This window comes from Podarcis melisellensis, assembly GCF_964234715.1.
Source record: "Podarcis melisellensis genome assembly, chromosome: 6".
NCBI lineage: Eukaryota > Metazoa > Chordata > Lepidosauria > Squamata > Lacertidae > Podarcis > Podarcis melisellensis.
In genome coordinates, this window is record NC_138538.1 from 54,647,133 (window position 1) to 54,660,916 (window position 13,784).

Here is a 13,784-nt window from a genome sequence, read left to right on the forward strand (position 1 = left end):
TATCTAGAGTAGGTCTTGTTGTTAAGTGCAACTCTCTTTGTCCAGATATAATACGACTTTTTTAAAACAACACCAACACATATTTTGAATCTTCAGAGCACAACTTGGGCAGTCCCACTAACAGCACCAGCATTGCTACAGCTCTGACTCCAGTATATTATGCAAGTGTTGTCGTGATATGGCACTGACGCTGTAGGGTAGATCTTACATGCTATTTCACCATCCCAGCACTGACATTTTAAAAAATCAGCTAGTGTGGGTTTTGTCACAATACAATGGTTCTGCTCCATTTTCCAATTGTGGACATCCATGTTATGAGCAACAGTACAGATTGCACTTTATGTGATTGATTGATTGATTGATTGATTGATTTTTTTGCCAGATCCTCCCCCCCCCCCCCGGTGGGGAATTGCCACACAGCTGCATGTGCTTAAGATTCATTTATTTCAATGGGACTGACGTGTTGTTGAGCTGCATGCAGGATTGCAGCCCAAAGTTGGCAAGTGAGCAGAACTAACAGGTGAGAGGGGTGTTCACAATGCATCTTCTATGCAGACCCTTGTTAATGTAACCCTGGGCAAACAGCTTTTCCTTTTGCACGAACCTCTGATTATCCAAATGTGTTGGAGATCCCCCAGGCAATTCAGGTATAGAAGGTTAGTACATTTCATATTTCACTCTAGGAACTGCTTTATGACAAAAAGCAATTTTTCATTTTAGCACATTTGCATGCAGAATATAATTTACTCTCTTGCACCCTCTAGTGGATTCCTTTAGATTAATACAAATACCTTTTCTTCAGAGGCTTCATGGTGCAATCCTGCCACTGGTTTTGAGCAGGTGGTGTGTGTGTTTTTAACTTTGGTGGATTTTTATACGTGGTCAGTGGTGTGAAAGGTTGCTTCTTAATCTCCTTTTTTTTTTGGTCTGTGTTAAACCACTGCCATACTCTCAATGACTTACTAGTGCAACACTTTAAATACCTTTAACAAAGAATTGTTCTTACTTTTGTCTGAACATTCCACCACTATTTCTTAATTGCCATGTGGCTATTATGCTTTGCCATGTTGGTTGACATCTGCAATATATACAGGATGAACTCTCATAAAAAAAATACTTCCATTTATCAAACTTTTAGCTTAAAAAGTAGCAATTAAATTGATGCAGCTGAAGATAACAAAGGAGAAAGAAAAGAGACAAAAACAGGGGGAAGGAACACATGGTGCAATAAAAAGATTCAGCCATTTAGTGCATCAATTCTATGCCATTTGTGACAATCCTGGCTTGTTCTCTTATAATTTCTTCAAGCTTTCTTCCAAAGTCAGGGCCTCTTATGCTGGACTACAGTGACAATGGAAATGGCACAGGAAAACTGAATTGCATATAGCAAGCAAAAATAAAGTCATTTTGCAGAGCGACAGCTGACACACCTAAATTTTTCCTTTATTTAAGTGGTTTCCTAGGAAGGCAAGGTGAAAGAGAAGTGGAAATAGAAAGGAATATATCAACTCCTGAAATTAAAAAAAATACATGAATCCGAATTTCAAACATGCTAATGGGGGTCTGAGTTAGCAGTGACTGGCTAGGAGATGGTTCATGAGGTTACCTTGAACAGCTCAGTGAAAATGTTGGCCCAGTATGCAGTAGTTGTGGAAAAGGCCAAAAGACGAACTTCATGTTAGATATCTTTAGAGAAAGGATCAAAAGTAAAACTATTGTGATTACAATGCCTTTGCACGAAGCTACTGTGCAGTCATACTGGGAATGTTGTGTACTGTTCTGGTTGCTACACTTCAGAAAGTATATTGTAGAGCTGGAAAAGATTCCAGGAAATAATCAAAGGGCTAAAGCAACTCTCCTGTGAGGAAGAATTGCAGTGCTCAGGGCTTTTTAGTTTAGAAAAAGTGAGAAAGGAAAGACACAAAAACACGACAGAGGTTATGTAACATCGTGCATGGTGAAGTCTCTAACATGTCACTGCAGCAGACAGGTTTCCATGATATAAACACATGACAAGGAGCCATAGGAAATCTGAGATCATGTCACTTGTCATATATTTACCATGTTTTCATGTATATGGAAAATGCTATACCAGAACCTATTGAAAAGGCCACGTATAAACCAGGCTCTGAAGCTCGCAAAGGTGACCTCAACTGATGATTCACACATGTAGGTCATGACTGGCTAGAACAGGAAAATGCAGATCCACAAATACATTCCAATCAAAGAGTCATATTTTGGGGGATGAATTGTCTCCTGTACCCTGTGATGCATTATCCATAATTACAGGTGAAAAAAATGAAGTAGCAGTAGTGTTCTTAATGTCAGTTTGATCCAATCCATGTCTTCGGAAGTGCAGATGAAGTTGCACTAGTAGTTGGAAGAATGGTCTGAAGGCACCTGCTTCAGTTTTGGTGGCAGTTTTAGGCCTTGCTAGATCTGGATGGGAGGCCACCCTATGGATGCCCCTGTTAGCTCATGAGAAGAAGAGTAGGATACAATTGCAAAAGCCAATTGTTTCCAGCTAAGTGGAGCACAACAGACACCTTAAGACTGCAAAGCCAATCTCATTTCATTTTGTCCATTGCATTGATTCTGCACATGCACATTCCCTTCATCCACAGTAATATACACCTTGCTTTACATATGGTAAATCCTGATTCAACAAATCACATGATCAGGTTTATTATACATTTATAATACACACATTGACCAAGTCTATGCAACTTTTGGGGGGAAGGAAATCTAATCAGTTGCAGTCACCCCCTTGATAATTAATGCAAATTCTGCTGGCATGGTGTATTATATTAAATATGCACAGCAAGATCTATCACCATGCTTCTCTCTGCTCCTGTGATTTAATGTACCAGGGTATGCATAACAATCTCAGATACTGGGCAACAAGAAGAAGCAAGTAGATATCTAGCTGATCTTTTGCATTTAGATGTATTTTAAAACTGAGTACCCCCCCAAAAAAAAAAAAAATCAATGCCCTTCTCATGAAGCTAGTTCATTTGCCTTTCAAGACACGATGGTTGTATTCTGTATAAAAATAGCCACATGAAAAGTCTGCAAAATCAAGCTTGATACTTTACCAACCTCACTAACAAAAGACCTTGGCAATCCACAACAATAATGCCTTTTTAAAGAGTCAATTGTGTACATTATAAGATTAGCCCTAAACTGTGAGCCTTGGCAAGACAATTTGCTCATTGCATGGTAAACCATGAATATATATTTGGGTTGCATATTTGAATGTTTGTCCATTTCAGATTTTTTTTTGGGGGGGGGAGGCTGCCTTAGTTCTAGATATATAAAAACTCCCCACAGCTCAGTTCAAAATCATCTTGGATAATTTAAGCTGTTTTCCAAAATGAACAAACCCATTTCTTGTGAGTCCATTCGAAACTTTGAAAAGTTCAATGCACTTTTTATTACATGATTGTAAACATGAGATCCAAATGCTTCCTCCAATAAGCTTAATATCTCCTTACTGCTCCAAGATATAAATCCTGATATAACACATTCAGTGGCCAGATATTGTATTGCTATGGTTGACATACATCAGAGGGTGGTATGTGCCACACAGCAGCTCTAAAACTGAATGTTTGATTTACATGTTTTGTGTGCTTTTATCTTATGCTTATCTTATGCTACTGTGAGAATATGAGTATGTGTACCCTCTACTTCTCCAGTTACTCTATTGCCCTTCTAACATGTTTTATTTACATATGGAGGTGCTCTTACCTTCTGCTGATCTATGACCATAATAAAGATTTGGATGATTGGAATAAGCTTCCAAAGTCCACTGTGAACCCTGCACACTTCCAAACCATGAGGTTGGGAAAACTTTTGGGGGAAATGCTGCTCAATTTGCAATAAGGGAAGCATTATGAGCTATAATTCATATTCTGAACCAAGTAATAATGAGTTTTGTCAACCTCATTACCTAGACTCCTTTCCTCTGGCTGGGTTTTCTCTGTGCAGGATGTTGCTTGGAGTTTTCCTACAGTGGAGCATTTGATCAGGCAATGCTTCCACTTGTTGTCTGAAGTGGTGCATCCCACACACACAAAAAAGTTACCACATGGTGTGTCGTTTGTCTTTCACAGTTAAAAACCTTTGTTCATGGGAATGAGGGCCAGACATATGTTTGATTTAAAAAGAAAGGAAAACAAAGATTCTCGGGAAACAAGATTTTCTCTCAGATACTCTGCTGAATGGCACCACATGTAGGCACACTGGATACATACAGCCCTCTGCTCATAAACTGCTAATGAGATACTTTCAAATGTCATAGGATGCTGCCTAGCACAAGCACAACTCAGTTATAATCAGTTGCTCTATTCTTAATCACACAGGATTGGTGTGGTACAATATCCCTACAAAAGTCCGCAGCCTAGAGTACAGAAACCACTGTTTTACCAGTGGGGTGGGGGAAGGTTAACTGCTCAGTCTTACCTATAGGAAATATGGGTCCAAACCATCCAAGGTTAAGGTACTGTCTGACTTGCAGGGGAAGCAGCTTGCTGCATTAACAAAGTAAAGTAGTGAAGGGATGTCATTTTGTTCAGAGAAACACCTCTGGAGGTAGAGATTATACCTCATCCCTCCTCCTGCCTACCACTGCTCTGAACAAATTGACAGGGAGAGCTGGGGGCAGAGGAGTTAGGAGATCAACCGTAGATCTCCTGCAGAATGTGTTGTTTGGCCCTAACCTACATATTTCAATGGAAGAGATTAATCACATGCAGGTATCTTGCTCACGTGTTGAACTCTTAATATTGAAATTGATGAAATAGAAATACAAAAGTGCATAACTTTTGGAGAGATAACGTGCTTTGTTTTTAAAAGGTGCCTTTGTCTAAATGAACATTTTACATTTTAAAAATATTTATTTCTTTAAATTCACCACCACCATAAATTTTTCTTGATAGTCCAAAGTAGATTTTATACACACACACACACACAATAACAACAACAGCAACAGGTTGAAAACCAGCAAATAATAATATGTAGAAAATAAAATATAAAATACTGTTTTCCCCTTAGCATCATTTTCTGACAGAAAACAGAAGAAACATAAGACTGTGTTGAGGAAGGCATAGCAAAATGAAAGAGAGGAAAAAAATTTCCCATATCCTTACAACTGTTAGTGTCATCAATATCCTATGTGTCATCCGATCTGACAGAATAAAAAGCATGATATTATTGTCTCTCCTAAGCCTGAAGAGCATTCACCTGTGCTGCTTTCCAGAGAATTGCTGGTGATGGTTCAAAATCATAGAAACACAAGCTACGTGTGCCATTTATTTCACCTACGTTGATAGTTTCCCAGTGTATGCTTTATGCAAAGAAAATATGATTCAAAGTTATTGTAGGATATATACAGCCTTATACAGGGTGAGTCTTTTAAAAGAGGCCCCATGGAACATGTGTACTCTGTATTCACAGGCCTCTTTTTAAGGACTCACCCTGTATAACCAACATGCATGAATGGGGTTAAGACCATAGAATAACCAGTCCTTCAAAGCTTAGCTAGGTCACAGCCCATTACATTGGGAGGAAGGGTTACCAAACTCTTTGTTCTCTCACTTCCACAAGATGAACTCTGCCAGTAAGTTGGTCTAAGCTGGATACTCCAAGCTTAGACTGCATGGCTTCAGCAAGCCATCTTTGTGTTTCTATACAAATAATTTAGAAACTCTTATCTTTTTAAAAATAAGTTAAACTGCCTCTCTTTTCTTGCTGCTGTATGGAAAAACACATTAATCTGACTTTTGAAGAGTTTGTAAGCAAAGCTTGTAAGTAAATATCAAACGTGTGGCCCCTTTCTATGCTAAGGGAAGTGGGAAGCAATTTAGAAGGGAAGGTTTTAAAGGTCTAACAGCCTATATTTCCACACTTTACTTTGCTGCATGTTTTATGATTTTAAATCTCTGCTGGGGCTCTCTCAACAAAGAGTTGTTACCCCAAACCTGGGTCTAGACATCCAGGGAATTCTTTTTTTATTATACCATAATACAAAATTAAAAGCCAACAGTTAAAATGTTTTATCAAGTCCAGTCCTTGGAATACAGTTTTAAATCTGAGTGATGCATGTAAAACCAATCCAAAACATTTGTAGCTTTCAGATATACAAATGTGAATTTTTGAGTTTCTTTTTCCTACTGCCTGGGAGGCTTGAGAATTAAAAAGTTTTATAGGCCTGGGCAGTTAGTCTGGATATCATCCATGGGTTTCTGTTGCGGAGGGTGGGGTGATTTAAAAAATAAATCTTCCTGTCAGACTAGGAATATGCCCTCACTTACCGAGTTTAGGATATTCCACCATTTTTCAGCAGAGTTTCTTTTCTTTCAGCAAAGTAAGTGGCTCATGTGTATGTCAAACAAAGCTTTAATAATAAAGAAAATTGTAACACAATAACAAACTGTCTGAGAGAAACTAAAACAACATCATGAGGCAAGAAGCAAGAATGACAGTTGGTCTCTCTAACTGAATTTAACTGAACACTTGAAGGGAGGGGCTGGTTCTGGAGCAGAACACAAAGCCCCGCCCACCAGATGCCAAACATTCTACTATTCAAATTAGGTCCCAGTGTTTTTCTAACCATTTCATCCATGCCTGTGGCTTAATTTGTAAGATGAAATTCTGTAGTAGAAGGAACTACTGAAATGGCAAAACTCTGGCCAAGTTTGTTAAGTATCTTTTTTGCTTGGCTAAAAGGAAGACCCAATCCAGATGTGTTGCCAGAGAAATGACTAGCTAGTGGTGCTTCCAAAAGAAAAGGACAGGCTTTTCCTTCTCAGGCATGAGACCAGTTTTATTCAAGGAAACCAAACTCAGGATATGTGCTTGTACTCCATAAGTCTCTCGACCCTCAGAGATTGGGGTATGGGTAACATTGTATACAGCCACAGTCATGCCACAAGTGGTGACAAATTCATAGAGCATAGGCTCATCAATAGGTAAATGAAAACTCAAGACTTGGATGTTGTAGCCTTTGGAGTTACCAGATACTAGGAACCAGGAATACGGTGTGGCTGTTGCCTTCATGATCTGCTTATGAAATTAAGCTTCCAGAAATATCTCTCTGGTTGCTGTTGGCAACCATATGCTGAACTAGATGGACCAGCAAGGCAGTGCTTACATTCTTATATCACCATTAATTTATAAAGGTAGTGAATTACTAACCCCACAAGTCATTGAGAAACAATTGACAAAGCAAGAGGGGGCCTCCTAACACCTTGTTGTTTGCATGCTTCTACAAGTTTAAGGATGCAATCCTGTATACTTACTTGGAAGGAAGTCTTACTGAATTTACTGGGACTTGTTTCTGGGTAAACATAATTGAGATCATGGTGCAAATCTATTTGGCTTTGGGACCATTTAGAACAGGGGCGGGCAACTTTTTTTTCTGTCAAGGGGCACACTCCCTAGGGTGAATCTGCTAGACCCAAAGGTGGGTGGGCTTGGGCTAAATTGGGTAGAGTAAGAACCAAAAGTGTGGGCCGCACCTTCCCTGTCTGTGTCTCTCTGTCCCTCTCACCCACCACCAGGAGGAAATTAAGTCAATGGTGCCACCACTGATTTAGAGAGTAGATAATTAGGACAGCTATTGCAGTGCTTCTTCCCCCCCTTCCCCGTGTTTTATGATAGTAGAATTTTGTTGAAGACTGGAACTCAATATATCAGAAGCATTCCACCAAAGATGTCTCCTGCACAAGCCTCATCCAAATTAATGAGAGGTGTGCAGGAGATTAATATGACTGGAGAAGGCCTAAGTGGTTTCTTCCCATGATCCTTTGCCTTCCTTGCAACAGCTCTCACCTAGTTATTTCTTTACTTTTAGTTCTGGTAGGAATTATAAAAATGATCTCTACCTTTTTCATAGGTAAATAGTTTTAGAGCTGCTGTGTTTTTATTTGCTATATGGGGAGGGGAGTGTAGAGAGAAAGAAAGAGAGAGGTTTTACTTAGGTGAAAAGATAGAAATAATTTTAAATAAATGAATGAATGAATGAATGAATGTTGACCAAAAAGAGTTCCAACCTAAACATAAATACTGTGTTATTTGCAGGTTCGATCAGAAATCCGAGTGCCATGCTCATTGCAATCATCATTCATGATGTGACTGTTACAGAAGTAAATGGTTTCTCTCTCACAAACCAGAATTATCTCACACAAAGCTATGGATGTATTAATGGCGCATAGGAGAAAGATTTATATGCAGGATGGGCCCATTGGAAACAAACCCCCTCTGCCTGTTATTGAACAACTGACAAAAAGAAGATGTACAGTGCCCACATAATTCCTTATTCTCAGGAAGCTCTCTCACTTTATAAGAGGGTACAGCCATGAGATTTTCATGCCTCTAAATCTGGGAGGAAGCAAGCATCTATGCTCATGGATTACAGAAAATACATTGTGCCCCTCACTATGAGAAATAACCACTGATAATATTAGCCCACATAGTGGTAAGTACCTTTCTTAGCAGTTTGGTCCATCAGAAGCCCTAGAATCCAGTACATGTGTGTATGAGAGGCAATCCTGGAATGCGCCAGCCTCTGGATTCTCACTTCAATAATGCTGAAGTATTGTAAATGTTTTGTTTGTTATTCTGTTGTGTATTTTTGTGTTTTTCTACTGTGATCCTCAGATGAAGGGCAGTATTTAAATTTACTAAATAATAATAATAAATTCAGGTGAAGACAAAATATTGCCACAGGAAGTCCAAAGCTATGAACACATCACAGCTGGAAATGGGGTCAGGAAATACTGCCACCTCAAAAAAAGAAATAAAAGGAGATTACAGATAGGAATGCTATGTGAAGCAGAGAAGAAGACCTCTTACATAAGGACTTCTTCCTAAAAACAGAGATTTCTTATGTGCAGCCCAAGCATCACATGTGGCGTACAAAGAAATGAATAGAAGAAGAAATTATCAGCAATTTAATTTGACCCAAATAGAAGGAGCCTGGATGCCCTGCTTAAGCTGTCAGCAGCCCTCATAAAGTCAATCACCTGTGTTATTAAATTCTAGCCTATAATACCAGGTACAGTATGCAATATGGGTTATTATGATTTGAGTTGAATCACATACAGTATCTTTACTACCTTGCCTATAATGACTGAAATAGCTACAGAAAAATACTAAGGGCAAACCCACACATGATAAGGTTGAAGAACCTTTCTTTGTTAGTAGAAAACAACACATGAAAATTAATTAATTAAAGAACATCAGCTATCTTTCCCATATATAATGGTGTCATGATCCTTTAGAATTTTTACCTTTTCTTCTGCTATTTTTTTTTTCCTAGCAGCAAAGAGAACCCGTATAATTTCATAAAATATCTGCAATTTTTTTAAAAAAGAAAAAATAATGCTTTTGTTGCAAAAATGTTGGTGTGCAATTACTTCCATCTATTTTTTTAAGGCCATAAAGAAAAAGCACCTATTTGTTCTGCACTGCAACAATGCCAGCTGCATTCAATCAACTAAAAAGCTGCAAGCCATAAACCTTCCTCCACAGCTATAGAAGAAGAAGAGAGAGAAAAGGCAGGGCCATAAAAATTCATCAGGATAATGTAGAGATGAGACGCGTTTGAATCACCATCCCTGCAATCAACCAATCACTCATCCTGTGGCATTTACAGCACATCTCATTCCCCTGTTCCTTAAGGACAATTGATTTTCCTGATTCCATTAGCATAACGGCGAGGAAAATGACTGCAGTGCAATATTTCTGGAAAGTTCCAACAAGTAAGCTGTGTGCTGGAGTGTGACCACAATAATAAGCTACCTAGCTAGTAACTGTGTGTGCTGCTGTTGCCGCTGCCGCGGTATCACAAACAGCAGTAAAAAGGACACAGCCTAATTTTGGGTTCAAGCATAGAGAAATTCCCTCTTCCAAAGAATATGAAACAAAAAAACAACTTAGGCAAATAAACATAATTTCAAGGTGGACTGAACAGTTGGCAACATCCAGCAGCCTCTGTGTATCAGTGTGTCATGGTTAATAATTCCATTTTCTGAAACATTTAGCAAATACTCCTGCATTCGTTTTCCGGGGCTCCTGTTTTTCTGCCGCTTTCTAGAGAGAGAAAGCAGCATCTTTAATAACCCCAGTTTCTGATAAATATACAAGAATAACTCCTCACGGATTCCCCAAAGAACACCTGTAATCATTCAGAGCATTACACAGTCATCAGCCCCAAGCAGGGATCTACTCATTTCTCAAATTTTCTCTTTAACTTGCAATGAGATAATAATGCACATATTGTCTTAAATTATTCAAGATGATGAAAGTTTACTAGTGAGCATGCACTGTCTACATTTAAACACTGCACATAATTATCTATGCCCTTGCAAATGCTCCTTAAAGATGCGTGCAATTTTTTTGAAATGCAATTCAGAGATGGCTCTATCTCAAACAACATAAAATGCATTTCCATCTTTTGAAGCATCCTTTAAACTTCTGGGTCCCTATCTGTTGTAAATATTTGAGTCCCTTTATAGTTGCAAACCCAGTGGGTTATTCATGTTAAGCTCAGTCTCTAAATTGAATCTGGAGTTGATACAAGTGCTGCCCACCAAACAGCCTTCCAGTTACAACCAGTGAAAATCAATAAACTCCAACAATTTCATTGGACAACAGAAGCTGTAGGGCTATATTATTGTAGGACTAGGACCCAAAATACCCTTTGTTGTTACTGGGTCCATAATGACAATAGAACCCATTGTCTCTCAACCAGGTATCCTGGTGTGTTTGGCATTTGCTTTTTCATCCAGTGCTTTTTTCTGGGGGGACGCATACCCCTAAACATTCTATGAATCTTTGTACTTTTGTCCACTTACTGTATTTATTTTCCCCGATTTGAACTATAAAATGGTGATTTTCTTGAGTCAAAATGAGAGTACCCCTAAACATTTTTAAAGGAAAAAAAGCACTGTTTACATCAATTTATTAGTTAACATTATTTGTGTTGATTTTACACCCAGTCCCCCCGCAAAAAAACCCCTCAAGCCCTACATTTTTATACTGCTTACTGTCTCCACCCCCATGGTTATCCTTTTGATTTAAGTTATCTATGCCTTCATGGTGAAATGTCTCATTTGTAGTCCCATAAACAGCACTGATAATAGTAATGTTCCTTAATTATCCTATGCTTAGATGTGCTGCTGCTATTGTAGGTCAAAGGATGGGAAACATTTTGCTCAGGCAAAGTGTGGTAGATCACTTGCAGAGTGCAAATTTTGCCTTCAGGCAGTCTTGAGATCAATTCCCAGAGACCTCATGGAGGACCTTCTCTGAAATCCTGGGCAGCCACAGCCAGTCACTGCAGAAAATACTGAGCTAGGTGGACCAAGGATCTGACCTAGCATACTGAGCAGCTTCCTATATGTTTCTATATTAGCAGAAAGCAATGCTTGCCCACCCTCCCCACACTGGTATGGCTCCAGTTGTTGTTTCTCCATTTGCTGACCTGCTGACCACGAACTTCAGTAAACCATAATGATCTTCACTGAACTGAAATGAACTTCAAATTAAACTATGCAGCCAACCGTTTGGTGTGTGAATGGCACTGAAAGAGGCATGTAGGACTCTTAAAGGGCCCTTTATACCAGCCGTCTAGGAAACACAGTACAAAAGAGAACCAAAAAGAAATAAACCTGCTCTCTTGGCCCTGCAATAACCAAGTGTTTACACAGTGAGAGTATTTCATGGTTGTTTTGTGGTGGTTTTATTGTGGCTGTGATGCTCTTTATTGTGTGTGTTTTTGTTGTTGAAAATTGCTTTGGCTGTCAATCTGTCAACAAAATATAGTAAAATAAATCTAGGAGAGCTGGGCTCCAAAGGAGGCCATTGGGATTTCTTTTCGCTGTGCCTGACCTTACATGGGGTGGCTAACCTCTTTCAGGCCAAGAGCCACATTGACTCGTGGTCAGGCTTGAAGAGGCTCAAGTGTAAAGTAGACATGGAACATTTTGCAGAGTTTGGGGGAGGTCCACAAATACCTTTTTTCATCACAGAATCACAGCAGGGGGCCTAGAGCAATATATAAACTAGCAATGAAGGGGCTTGGGAGGGTCACACAAAAAATTCACTTCACAGTATCACAGTGTGGGTTCTATAGGAACAGTTGATGGTGATGGTGATGATGAAGGAGGAAACAGGACCTCTGTAAAGTAGGACACATGGTTACCCTGAGTGAGTGAGTGAGTGAGTGAGTGAGTGAGTGAATATATGACTAACGATTGTGAGGATTGTGAAGTGAGGATTGCCTCTCTTGGTATCCCATAAAGCAAATCCCCTTGCTAATTGTCTAGATGGTGATGAGAGAAGCCTAGAGGGAAAACTACAAAGGCAGGGCAGCCAGACTGTCTGAAGCTGCATGGTGAATGAAAGACCTTGTTCTAAAGGAGGAAAGAAGAGGGGACACAACAAGCAAGGTAAAAGGAGGATAGGAAAATGGAGGGAATGGGAATCAGGAATTGATAACTGAGGAAGCTGGGGAAGTGAGAGGCTAGCAGAGATGGTAAAAGCAGAGCTTGGGATTTAGGAAGGTTCAGACCTCAAGCCTGAGGGAAATGCCCCGCCCATCTGCCAGAAAGGCCAGCCAAGAATGGGAGATCCCAGGAACTAGCCCACCAGTCAGATCCAATTCCTCATGGCTGTCATAAGGGGACAGCAGCTGAGAACACGGTGGGGAATGCCAAAAGGATGGTTGGATGGGCAGAAAGAAATCATTGTTGCCTGTAAGCAAACGATGGGCTCACAGTGGGAGGCGTGCGCGCACACACACACACACTAAGCCAGGCTTGGCTAACAAGTGAGAATGATGGATGTAAGAGCAGCCTTACTGAATCGGAACAATCCCCCCCCCAAAAAAATATCAGCACTAAGGTGATACAGCTTTGTAGGCATTTGAGGTGGTGACCATGACAAAAAAGGTTTGTTTACCCTTGTTCACATACATAGATTTCCTTGCTCTTCCAGCTACCCTTTTATCACACAGGAACTTCTCCCCCCCCCCACACACCCCACTCTGTTTTGTACAGTGTTCTAAAGAGAGCAAATGCTCCCAGTGCTCCTTGGGGACACTGTATGATAACTCATGCAAACATTATGGCTGCTGAGGGGGATGAAAATCACCCTTATTAGCAAATTAAAAACCTGTCTGTACAGCAGGATGGAGAAGGACAAATTTGGAAGTTCTTTGCTCCAGCCCACAATGTAACACTTCTCAGATTACCATTGGGTATCTAAATACAGGCTCAGGTGCTTGACTCGGTTTTTAATTTATTGGCCTCAGGTTTCTGTTTTTAGATTCCTTTGCTGTCCCAAAGGCAAAAACTCTAGTTGATGTTTATATTACACATTCGATCCAGCCTAATCCCAAAGCATTTTACAAATTATTATACACAGAGATTGTTCATAGGTGCAAAGTGACAGCCGAGAGCTATGTGTCTGACTTCAGGACTCAAATGTGAGTCACAGAGAGTTGAAGAAGCAGAGGAACAAGGCTGTAGTGTGAAGCTGATACTTCTGCCATTCTCATCACCCAGCCTCACAGCTTTGGTGTTATGTTAATGCGCTAATAGTATGAGCTGCTGTTGTGAAACCAGGAGTGAGCCTATATAACATCTTCAGGATGTGTGCAAATGTAAGCAGTGGCTGCTTGCTTAAAAGTGCTGTCAGCACAGAAGCAGTTCCCCAAATATAGATGGAGGCAAAGGGTGCTGATTCAGTTGTCCTGCCACACAGGACTGTGTCCATCCCCA

At 39.9% G+C, this 13,784-nt stretch overlaps 1 long non-coding RNA gene across 2 annotated transcripts in view; it reads right to left on the reverse strand.

Moving 5' to 3' along the window:
• LOC309371423 overlaps positions 1–6,503 on the reverse strand; it is a 90,892-nt gene extending 84,389 nt beyond the window's left edge. For both annotated transcript variants that reach the window (XR_014169094.1, XR_014169095.1), the window contains exon 1: positions 6,312–6,503. This is a non-coding gene — a long non-coding RNA (uncharacterized lncRNA). The remainder of the gene's footprint in view (positions 1–6,311) is intronic.
• Between the last annotated feature and the right edge of the window lie 7,281 nt (positions 6,504–13,784).